Source organism: Delphinapterus leucas, chromosome 2, assembly GCF_059928025.1.
Source record: "Delphinapterus leucas isolate spDelLeu-1000000601 "Yukka" chromosome 2, BTC_Dleu_Yukka2, whole genome shotgun sequence".
Taxonomy (NCBI): domain Eukaryota; kingdom Metazoa; phylum Chordata; class Mammalia; order Artiodactyla; family Monodontidae; genus Delphinapterus; species Delphinapterus leucas.
In genome coordinates this window covers 167,371,645-167,383,981 of record NC_143130.1, presented here as the reverse complement: position 1 = coordinate 167,383,981, position 12,337 = coordinate 167,371,645, and the positions used below count along the sequence as shown (strand labels likewise).

The 12,337-nt window shown below is 40.6% G+C and overlaps 1 protein-coding gene and 1 pseudogene across 1 annotated transcript in view; one reads left to right on the top strand and one right to left on the bottom strand.

The window, feature by feature from the left end:
* The window catches only part of EFCAB11 (EF-hand calcium binding domain 11), a 247,618-nt gene extending 235,281 nt beyond the window's left edge, over nt 1–12,337 (top strand). Inside the window, exon 8 of the transcript XR_016392249.1 lies at nt 1–12,337. This exon is cut by the window's left edge and continues 17,667 nt beyond it. The gene's annotated coding sequence lies outside the window, so the exon portion shown is untranslated.
* The window catches only part of LOC111175901 (10 kDa heat shock protein, mitochondrial pseudogene), a 42,417-nt pseudogene continuing 37,054 nt past the window's right edge, over nt 6,975–12,337 (bottom strand).

Below are 12,337 nucleotides of genomic sequence, written 5' to 3'. Positions count from 1 at the left end.
GTGTTTTAATTTCATTCTTTTGCATGTAGCTGTCCAGTTTTCCCAGCACCACTTTTTGAAGAGGCTGTCTTTTCTCCATTGTATATTCTTGCCTCCTTTATCAAAGATAAGGTGGCCATGTGTGCGTGGGTTTATCTCTGGGCTTTCTATCCTGTTCCATTGATCTGTATTTCTGTTTTTGTTCCAGTACCATACTGTCTTGATTACTATAGCTTTGTAGTATAGTCTGAAGTCTGGGAACCTGATTCCTCCAGCTCTGTTTTTCTTTCTCAAGATTGCTTTGGCTATTCGGGGTCTTTCGTGTTTCCATATAAATTGTGAAATTTTTTGTTCTAGTTCTGTGAAAAATGCCAGTGGTAGTTTGATACGGATTGCATTGAATCTGTAGATTGCTTTGGGTAGTATATTCATTTTCACAATGTTGATTCTTCCAATCTGAGAACATGGTATATCTCTCCATCTATTTGTATCATCTTTAATTTCTTTCATCAGTGTCTTATAATTTTCTGCATACAGGTCTTTTGTCTCAGTGCTGGAGAGGGTGTGGAGAAAAGGGAACCCTCATACACTGTTGGTGGGAAAGTAAATTGATACAGCCACTATGGAGAACAGTATGGAGGTTCCTTAAAGAGCTAAAAATAGAACTACCATATGACCCAGCAATCCCACTACTGGGCATATACCCTGAGAAAACCATAATTCAAAAAGAGTCATGTACCACAATGTTCATTGCAGATCTATTTACAATAGCCAGGACATGGAAGCAACCTAAGTGTCCATCGACAGATAAATGGATAAAGAAGATGTGACATATATATACAATGGAATATTACTCAGCCATAAAAGAAACGAAATTGAGTTATTTGTAGTGAGGTGGATGGACCTAGAGTCTGTCATACAGAGTGAAGTAAGTCAGAAAGAGAAAAACAAATAGCATATGCTAACACATATATATGGAATCTAAAAAAAAAAGGTCATGAAGAACCTAGGAGCAAGACGGGAATAAAGACGCAGACCTACTAGAGAATGGACTTGAGGACATGGGGAGGGGGAAGGGTAAGCTGGGACAAAGTGAGAGAGTGGTAGTGTATATATGGACATATATACACTACCAAATGTAAAATAGATAGCTAGTGGGAATCAGTCGCATAGCACAGGGAGATCAGCTCGGTGCTTTGTGACCCGCTAGAAGGGTGAGATAGGGAGGGTGGGAGGGAGGGAGACGCAAGAGGGAAGAGATATGGGGATATATGTACATGTATAACTGATTCACTTTATTATAAAGCAGAAACTAACACACCATTGTAAAGCAATCATACTCCAATAAAAATGTTTAAAAAAAAAAGCCAGTGTTTAGAAGGGTTGTCGTTACATTTCTAGGAACTATTCAATTCAACTGAAGTTCAATTACATTAACTTTTATTAGCTAATAGGAGTAAGGCACTAAGATACTCATTGTAATACATATCACCCTTGTACTGATTAAAGGGGAGCAGTTAAGTTTTGATAAAATAAAGTATATGAAAAAAAAAAGAAAAGTGCATGAAAGGCCTAATCCATCCTTCACACTGCTATTGGGATTTTCCTCCTAAAATACAGAGCTGATTGTCATAGCCCCAACTCAAGTGCTTTTGATGACTCTATCTACTATGGAATAAATATCAAATTCCTTATTGTAAAAGATGTTTATCCGCCTTATCCAAACAGGAAGGTCCCCTGCCCTGTCCTCACCTCACCCCAACTCTCCCACTTAAGAAGCAAATATCGAAAGCATTTTAACCAGGACAAGAGCACTGAGACCATACTGGTTGATTAGATATCCTTTCTTTAAAAACCTGAAAGAGTTCATAAAATCAGAGTGACTATCAAAAGGGATTTTTGAGAAATTCCTAAGCAAATACTGTGGCTGACCTCTAAATGAAATTACTGAACCGTAGATTGACAAGCATCCATTGAAACAAAGCGTATTACTAACATGACCTCCGGTGTTCTAAAATGCGACCATGGCATTAACTACCACCTCTCCTCAGCCAGCATCCTCTGTGTACATGGTCATTGCTCCCTGCCGCTCATCATTGTCTGCAGTTCACTTCTGGAAACCTATCTGTGTCGCCATGAGATTTGTCACCCCCTTGCTGAAATGCACCAGTTTGGTGACAGTGTTCAAACTCTTCTGTCTGCAGTTTCTCAGACCTCTGTCCTTAAAATTCAGGCTTTCTGCCTCAACTACAGAGGATTCATCAACTACCATTAATATATCTCTATAATCTGCTCCTATTTTTTTTTTGTTGTTTTTTGTTCTTGACTCTGGACAAACCCCAGGAGGCACTGAAACAGCAGGTTCTGCCTTACAGGATCCTGGGATAATGGATTTGGCTGAGACTTTGCTGTTTGATCATTTTATACCTACTGCACATGGGCTACATTAACAGACGTTCAAAGCTTGACTCCTCCTGCTATTCCATCCCAATTCCCGTTACCCCCCTCTTCATCCAACTGCCCTTGGGCGCATCACGTGATCATTTTTGCTGTCACATTTGTATCTATAATGATAGCCACTTAGTGAGGGCTTATTATGTGCCATGAGCTTTCAGGAAGGCAACATGGGGCAGATTTAGACGGGGGTTTAAATGTGGGCTCTATCACCTAAGACTCTGATGACCTTGGGCAAGTCTTTCCAACCTTTGTATCTTTTAGACCTTGCATTTCTTACCTGCAAAACAGAAATAACAACTACCTCATGATATTGGGATGTGTGTGTAGATATATATCATATAGGTATAGATATACAGTTGCTCATCTCTTCCCTTCATGCTTAGTGTTTGCTTTTACTGTTTCTTCCTTTTTCTGGAATGCCATTTGCCTCCATCCTCCACCTGTCAAAACCCTACTCATATTTCAAAGCTCAACTAAAAGGCCACCTTTTCTAAGAAGGCTTCTCAGCTGCTGCAAGTCAATTGCCCGTGCGTCCCCACAGTCCCTTTTTATAGGTTTTGTACCCTGTTTTTCCAGGGTACCCAGACTTGGCAGAATAACAGAGCCATAACACCAGTCACAACCAGCTTTTTTCCAGTCCTGTCCCTGCCTGCAACTGTAGGAACTTCTCCATCCAACTCCCTTTGCCCAACTACTCCTTGCCTCAAGGAAGCGTTTATAACCCCTCAGATGACCTTGCCCCTAACTTCTTTATACTTTCCCAATTTGATGCTTTTCCTTCAGAGCACTTACCCAATGAAATAATCATTTATGCAAGTATGAGTTACTACTTGTTTGCCCCCAGCAGACCATCAGCCATTTGGGGCAGGGGCTAGTGTCTGACTGGTTGGTCCTTGTGGCCCTAGGGTCTAATCCAATGCTAGGCACATGGGTGATGCCCAATAAACATTCAGGTTGTAAAGAACACAGGCTCCATGGGGCACCTGAGTTTTGTTCATCGGCAGTTAGCCTTGCCCTCCAGGGTCTCTTATTTTCTCCCTTCCTGTTCTGCCATCTGTGATGCTATGAAGGCACAATTGCTGACGCCTGCCAAAGAGAAGCCTTTCAAAGGAACTATCTTCTGAGGCCACCAGGTTGCTGCTGACAGTCACAATGGCAGATTCATGTTGTCCTCTTACACATCTTCTTTGGTGCAGCTCCTGGCTGGACTGACCAGCTGCTTAGAACTGTGTGTCAGTGCCATGTCTGTATGGGCTCAAACAATAACTCCAGAGGGAGATGAAGTTGGTCTATCAGCGAGGACACAATGTAACCGTGGGCCATAGATACCCCCATGGGCATGTAACTGATAGAAGGATTCTGTCCACTTGGGCCTCACCCTGTAAGACTCAGGGATGCAGCTGACAGCCCTGTTACACTGAGTGTGTCTCATTACTCTGACCCGGAAGCACTGAATTTGCAGCCATCTTATGCACCTCTAATCTCTCTCCCCTTTACTTTTTCCCAAAGGGCCTCTCAATTCATTGGGCATTTAGACTTCCACCTGCATCCCATGGGACTTCCAGGCACTCTGAGACAAGCCCTATCCTAGGGCATTATCAGGTTTCCTGCCACACAATCACAGCACGTGATATACTTGGTATTTTATTACAATCTTCATATTTATCTCCCCTGGATTTTAAATTCCTTTAAGAAAGTTATTATATCTTAATTGTCTTTGCATCTCTCTCTCCCTCCCCAAAGCCCCCTCTCTAAGCATCTAATCCAGGCTTTGCACATATTAGTTGCTTAATAAATATTTGTTGTAAGGGTCGGTGAATCAGCAGATGGGTAGTCATCAAGGAAGAAGGGGTTGGGCAGAGACTCATGCAGTCGGCATGAAACTCTGGAGGGGACACGGAAAAGGGAGGGCAGAGAGCAAAGGAGACACCAGAGGAGATGCCTCTTCAAGCTGACAGCTGTGTCTGCGTCTGGATGTTTCCCTCGTTCCTCTCGTTCCCCACGATGAAAATGAAGGAAACGGTAGATCTCTGCCTTACAGGGCTTCCGCCAAAATCGATATTTTCTGTTCACAAATTATTTCCTTTCTAATGATGTACAAGTCTTACAGAGAAAAGGAAGGAAAGAGGAGAGAAATAACTCTGAGACTTACAGTTCGGGAGGGGTCAACATGGATTAGCCAGATTTATGGGCCAGATGTGTGGACTAGGGAAGGTGACTCCATTTTCCCAATATCAGGTGGCGAGGCTTTCACTCTGCTAATGCAGCCGTACATTTTTCTGGAGGCTGAATATTTCAAAAATACATTTGTCTAGAGTGGTAGCTATTTTTTAGTTTTCTGTTTGCATGCAGAGTCGTTCTGTTCTAGCAGACAGAGTTTGCCACCATTATGCAATAAGTCTTTCACTTCTTCAGAAACATGTCGTCTATTTTTATAGTTCCCACTCTCTGGGTGAATGTTAAAGTCCCAGAAGGCGCGTGCAGAGACAGTCAGGATTTGTGTACCAGCCTCGCTACCGCTCAGGGCTTCCTGTTGTGCTTCCTTCTTCATGGTTTTGCAGGTGGGAAGTTATTTAACTTCTACTTGATCAAAGTTTCCTGATTAGAACATGACTTCTGTCTCACTAAGGTGCACATCCTTTATGGCTGAAGGCTTGAAAGTTTGGATTTCTATGCAGTAGGAAAAAAATTTCCCTTCCCCATCTTTCCTTTTTTGTATATGTTGAAATTAAACTTTTTTCTGCTGGCTGCAGCATTTGCCCTCCATGAGATGCTTTTGATGACAGATTCAGAAGCCACCCCTACTTCTAAAAAACAGAACAAAAAGTAGGTCTTGGACATCAAGTGTATTGGAATGACTGTGCTGTGTTTCTTAAATCTTCTTGAGAAAGGGAAGACCTGAGATTAAAATAATGAAACCTGAGTCCTATATGGCCTCAGCCCTCCTGATTTACTGAGGGTGCTTACACCTTAGTCTACGCCTTATGGTTCCCCATCTAAAAGAGAGGTTCTGGATTTCAAGGTAGGTGATGATCTGACGTAAATTCTCAAACAAACACGACAATGTTTTCTTTCAGACTGGGGCTGGAAATAGGACACATCTACTGGAAGCAGGACTGAAAATTTGAGCCTAGTTTCTCACAGAATTCTGTAGAAACTTCTCAAACCATGTCCTAATCCCATCCACCAAAGGAAGGAGGGTTAAGGGGAATATAGGTTATGCGTGACACTCAGATGTACTGCTCATGGTTTTAAATATTTGGGTGTGTCTCCCTCTCCTCCTAGACCAATACAGGCAACCCGTGATGCATTTTCCCAACATTCTAACACTCCGTGTGGAAGGGGAAGTTGCATTACAAAATCTGTCTGCTGAGGTGTGCACAATTTAGCTTTGTTTTTCCTTGCCCCTCCTTTTTGATTGTCTATACCCTTCTGTCTTCCATAGCCCCTGACTCAGAACTTCATGATCTAGCTCAGTGGTGTTCAATAAAAATATAATGTGTGCATTAATTTAAATATTACATTTAAACTTAAAATTTTCTAGTAGCCGCGTTAAAACAGTAAAAAGAAACAGGTGAAATTAATTTTAATAATAGTATGTAATATTTAATAATCTATCCCAAAGATTGTCATTTCCACGTGTAATCAATATAAACATTTTAATGTGGTATTTTACATTCTTTTTTTCATTCTAAGTCTTGGAAATCCAGTGTGTATTTTACCCTTACAGCATGTCTCAATTCAGACTAGCCACGTTTCAAGGGTTAAATAAGCTGCATGTAGTGGCTACCTTGCTGGACAGCATGGATACAGGACATTTCCATCACTGCAGAAAGTTCTATGGGATGGCACACATCTAGCCCATTCATGAGGATTCTTTTTTTTTTTTTTTTTTTTTGCAGTACGCGGGCCACTCGCTGTTGTGGCCTCTCCCGTTGCGGAGCACAGGCTCTGGACGCACAGGCTCAGCGGCCATGGCTCACGGGCCCAGCCGCTCCACGGCATGTGGGATCTTCCCGGACCGGGGCACGAACCCGCGTCCCCTACATCGGCAGGCGGACTCTCAACCACTGCGCCACCAGGGAAACCCCATGAAGATTTTTATGTAGAAATATTTTTCTGAAGAAGGCATTACCTGTCATGTTTACTTTCCAAAGAGCCTTAGGCAGGGTCTTTCTGGTCAGCAGAATAATGAGAAAAGCCATTTCTGATTATTTGGACCTGTGTTTTTGTCCTCAGGGCTCAAATTATACCATAGTCCCCCGAAAGCAAAGCAAACACGGTCAGAGTCTCTCTGCATCCTCCATTCACCTGCTGCCTAGAGCAGGGGTGGTGCTGCCTCTGTTACTCCCTAACAGGTGCAAAAGTTAATTTGCGTATCATTTCTTAAAGCACCCAAGCCTCATTTTTGTTTTTCACTTATATACGTTTATTTGGAAACGTTTATATCAATACATTGAAACTAAATTTTAGAGACACTGGATGTCATTAGTTTGGATATCATTAGTTTATTTTACACAGAGAAATGTGAACATTATTTACATGATGAAAGATTTCAGAGCTTCAGTGGAATGGGCAGCTTCACGTGATGCCATTTCAATAGTGACATATTTCAGTCGACATATTTCCAAGAATGTCACCATCTCCAAATAAGAAATAATCCTTGTTGTCTAGAACTACTTTGGTGCCTCCATATTCTGGGAGAACTTTATCTCCCACTTTCACACTAACTGGTTGAATCTCTGTACCCTTTCCTTTAGAGCCTGATCCAACAGCTACTACCGTTGCTTGCAATACTGTTCCTTGTGATTTTTCTGGAAGCGTAATACCTCCTTTGGTTACAGTTTTGGCTGCACTTCTTTCAACTAGTACTCAGTCAAAGAGGAGAAGAAACTTTCTAAATGCCTGTCCTGCCAGGATTCTGGCCGCCACAGTTTGCAGTTCGTACTCTGCTCTCACACCACCGCTGAAAGGAGAGACCACCAAGCCTCATTTTAAAAGGGGCTGCCTTCCACTCACCCTCAAAAAAGTGGTTTCCTTGTAAATGTTTGACAGTCAACTCTCTCAACGAAGAAACACTGATTTGTAGCATTTGCCAACTACTGTGGTGTAAATACTCCCACTGTGGTCAATGATTTCAAGCTACCAATGTGACATCTCTGAACGCTGGAGGCGGGTGGGGAGTGATGCTCATGGTCTGGTAGAAAATGGCTCCAGCACATCACTTGGAGCACAGTGACATTTATATGGACTCCTCCCACTTCCACCCACCTCATTTTCAGGACACTGTAGAATCTATATCTTAGAATATCCTTCACATACAAAGCAAAAATGTCCAAAGGCCTTCGTGTGTTGGATAAAAGTGAAATTTTAAGCACAGCTGAATTTAGTAAGAAGGCTCACAAGTTAGTTTAACAAAATGTATAGAGGATTATAAACTTACCATTCTTATAGTCCACATCTATACTCATAACTAACAACACAGACCTAATCAATACTACTCTGTTTAAATGTAGCTCACCGTGAGAAGTGAGATAAGTCAGAGAAAGACAAGTACTAAATGATATCATTTATATGTGGAATCTAAAAAAGTTAAACCTGTAGAAAAACCAGAGAGTATAATGGTCAGCAGGGGTTGGTGGGTAAGGCGGGGATAAGAGTGACGATGTTGAAGGGTACAAAACTTGTAAGGACTAGTAAATAAGCCCTAGAGGGCCGATGCACACTATGATGACTGTAGACAATAATATTGTACTATAATTCCATAGCGTGGTAAATATGGCTACAATGGCAATTATATGGCAAGATATAAATATATCAAAGTAACAGGCTGTACACCTTAAACTGACAGAGTTACGTGTCAAATTTATTCAATTAAAAAAATGTAGCTGAAAATGAGATCAGCTTTCATTAGCACTTTTTATTCTGGTCCGATGACAACGGTACTCGTTGTCATCGGACAACCGTTGTTCCATAAAAAGGAACAACATCAAATACATAAATAGCTTGAGAATTTATCTGAATTTCTCATTGACCCATTCTTCCAGGAAAAAGATGTGTGTGCTCCATGAGGCTGAAATAGATGTTGTAAAGGCAAGATAGTCAATCTTAGATGCAATACATAGAGTGTGGGGCTGTAAACTGTAGAATCCAAACTGCCTCTGACAAGCCATAGGATCTTGGGGAAACCTTTAAAACTATTCAGGACCTCACGTTCCTCACCTATACAATTAGGGGTTGGAGTAGGTCAGTATTTTCTAAATTTTAGCCATCCTTACATATGGCCATCACTATTTTTGTCATTTCCATATGCCACCTGCACTATTATTTTGTTAATATTTTTCTTTAATCAACTCACTTTTTGCTTAATTACTGATCCTTTTCCTAAGTAATACCATCTATGAAATCATAGCTTCAATATGCTAGTTATGTTTTTTTCTAATACACATTGATACACAAACATAACTGTAACTTCAACCAATGTGTGTGTAATTCCTAAGATTATCTTGTATACCACATGTGGCTGGCATCCTATGGATGAGGTGATCTCTGTGGGTCCCACAGCGTTGCTGGTTTGAGAGCTGTCATAATTTCAGCCACTTTAGTGCTTACTTTGGAAATCTCAGGATTGAGTCACATTGCCGTGACACTTGTCAATCGAGAAGACGAGTGAAACTGATGGATCATCTAGCCACATTGTTGTCCAGGTCTTTCATTACAGATAAACGTGGTATGAGACTTCTTTCTGAAATGTATTTACTCCTATACCAATATAACTTTCTCATTCCATCAAGCAGCAGAAAGATCTGATCAAAAATTTAAATGAATGCATTTTGCATATAATATTTTGTCTCTCACTATTAAGCTCGGTAAATAGGTTGAAATCTGCATATAAATCACTTATATTTGCCTAGATGTCTCTATGGGGGTTGCAGCAATGGTGCTTTAAATATCATGTGAAATTTTTAAGAGATTGCTGGGTATTGAAAAGCCTATGGAATTATTTTTATAAAAAAATAGGAATTAGAAAGTAGGACTTTCTTTAGAGTTGATGTGGCTTAAATAATTTCAACCAGATGAACAGTTGTCAACAATTTGCATTTAAAATATAATTAATTATGTTCGTCTGTCTGCTATTATACTAGGAAATTAAGATACCATACATGTTTATAATAGGAAATTTCTCAATTGTCTTTTTAATCCACTATGAAGCTGCACATTTATTTCCACAGGAGGAAAGAAAAACATATTATGCTGCTAAGTAATACCAGTCTTTTCTAGGATTAGAAATCAGTGGATGGTTTGTGGGATTAGTGATTTCTATTCTCAAATGAAAACCAGATGGGCAAAACCGACAGCATAAACAGTTAAGGGAAAAAATTGGCAGAAAAAGTCACATTTGTTAATTACATTTGTCGTCACACCTTCTCTTATTTATTGAGATAGTCAGAAACTTGGTTTGAAAGATAATGTAACTCCTGAGCTCTGGTTTAACTCAATAAAAGTTCAGACTGTTTTGTTTGGGAATAATTAGGTAACAATATGATAATCGAGTAATTCTTTTTATTAGAAACAAAATTCTTGCCCACAAAAAAGTTTCAGCAAATGTTTGGCCTGTTGTTCATTTAAATGTGAAATAATCAGTTTATGTATCTATTTATACATAAAAAATAAGATAAATAAATTTAGTGTATGCCTCCTACTGTAAATGTATATATAATTACTAACCATACATCTTAGTAATATTTGGTGTTTTGGCACAAATGCCAGGAACTAATTTACATCTACTTACGAACTAGAGAGTAGGAACAGTTATGTTAATCACTCAGTATTTTGGAGAACATGATACTGAAGAAATAGTGCACAGTTTAATCTAGGCAATTTGTCTAGCATCCCAGATTCACTGGCTCGTACAGTCATCCACATTCCATGATGGTTTACCGTGAGTTGGCTTCTGTGCTCAGCTCTTTGCCAACATTATCCCATTTATTAGCCCCACTTTTCAAAGGAGGAGATTGAGGCTCTGAAGGGCTAAGGTAACGGCCTAGGTTTACCCAGCCAGAATGTGGCAGAGTTGGGTTTGAACAGACACCCCACAGCTGGGCTGTGCTCTCAAGTCCCTGCTGAATGCCAAACCCTCGGCTGAGTGCTGGAATCACAACCACGGGTAAGACGTGGGTGCCGAGTTTAAGGAGATTATGCAGCCCTTCACTTAAAACCTCTGAAATTTTGAGTTGGAAGACACCATGGAAATCATCTGGCCAAATTCCCTTTTATCACAGATAAAAAAACCAGTGGCCTAAAGAGGGTAAGTGTCTTATCCTCAGTGCATATTGTAGAAAAGAGTATACACAAAGATAATGAATTGCTTGTTTAAAATGCTGACAATAACATTGCAGTATCTCTGTGGCTTGAATATGTATAAATTAATACTTTGGCCTATTTTCTCAAACGTGATAAGAATATGGATGTCAGTGAGTATTATATATGTCGACAAAAAATCAGTCAATCTAAGAAAGAAATGGAAAATTTTATTCGAGCCAAATTTGAGGATTATAACTCGGGAAGAGCATCTCAGAAAGCTCTGAGGAGTCTTCCACCGGTTAGAAATCAAGGCACAGTTATATAAGTTTTTTGAGACAGAGGGCTGTATGTCAAATGACGTATTATTGACAGTTCACATAATCCAGATCTAAGCATAATCCTGGTGGGTCACATGACCTCTTACAAGATTAAGGAGGAATGTTATTTTTTAAGGAGTTTTATTGTTGGTGCTGGGAGAATGTTGCTCTTTATGGCTGAGCAGGTGTTTCTGCCAACGGGGGAGGTCTGGTCCACGGGTAATGAAGATACACAATGCACAGTGGGGCGAGAGGGAGGCCAAAGAGCAGAGAAGAATTTATGTTTAAATTTGTCTTGTCTTGCCATAAAATATGAATTTTATTTCACATAACTACGGATAAAATAGAGGTTAAGAACATAAAATGGGGTGGGGGGAGGGATAAATTAGGAGTTTGGGATTAACAGATGCACACTACTATATAAAAAATAGATAGGGGCTTCCCTGGTGGCACAGTGGTTAAGAATCCACCTGCCAATGCAGGGGACACAGGTTCGAGCCCTGGTCCAGGAAGATCTCACATGCTGCGGAGCAGCTAAGCCCGTGTGCCACAACTAATGAGCCTGCTCTCTGGAGCCCACGAGCCATAACTACTGAGACCATGTGCCACAACTACTGAAGCCCGCACACCTACAGCCCATGCTCCACAACAAGAGAAGCCACCTCGATGAGAAGCCCGCGCAACACAATGAAGAGTAGCCCCCGCTTGCCACAGCTAGAGACAAGCCCACGGGCAGCAATGAAGACCCAAAGCAGCCAAAAATAAAAAAATAAATAAAATGAATTTATATTAAAAAAAGATTAACAGCAAGGACCGACTGTATAGCACAGGGAACTATATTCAATATCTTGTAATAACCTATAATGGAAAAGAATCTGAAGAAGAATATACATACTGAATTACTTTGCTATACACCTGATGCTAACACAACATTGTATTGGGTTGGCCAAAAAGTTCGTTCGGAATTTTCTGTAAGATGTTACAATAAATCAACTGTACTTGTGAAACTGTGCACCTCAGATTGGGATTTGAACCTCCGTGGCAGGACTCGAACCCAACCTAAACCCACAGTCTTCCAACTGAGATCACACACCTGGTTTCAGGATTTAGTGAAGCTCAGGTTCTTGATGTCTCATCGCAGAAAGAATTCAGTGAGAGACAAAGTGATAGGTAAGAAGTGGATTTATTTAGAGAGAAACACACACTCCACAGACAGAGCAGAGCGTGGGCCAAGTCAGAAGGCAAGAAAGCCACCAGGGTATGGGGTTGTCAGTTTTTAT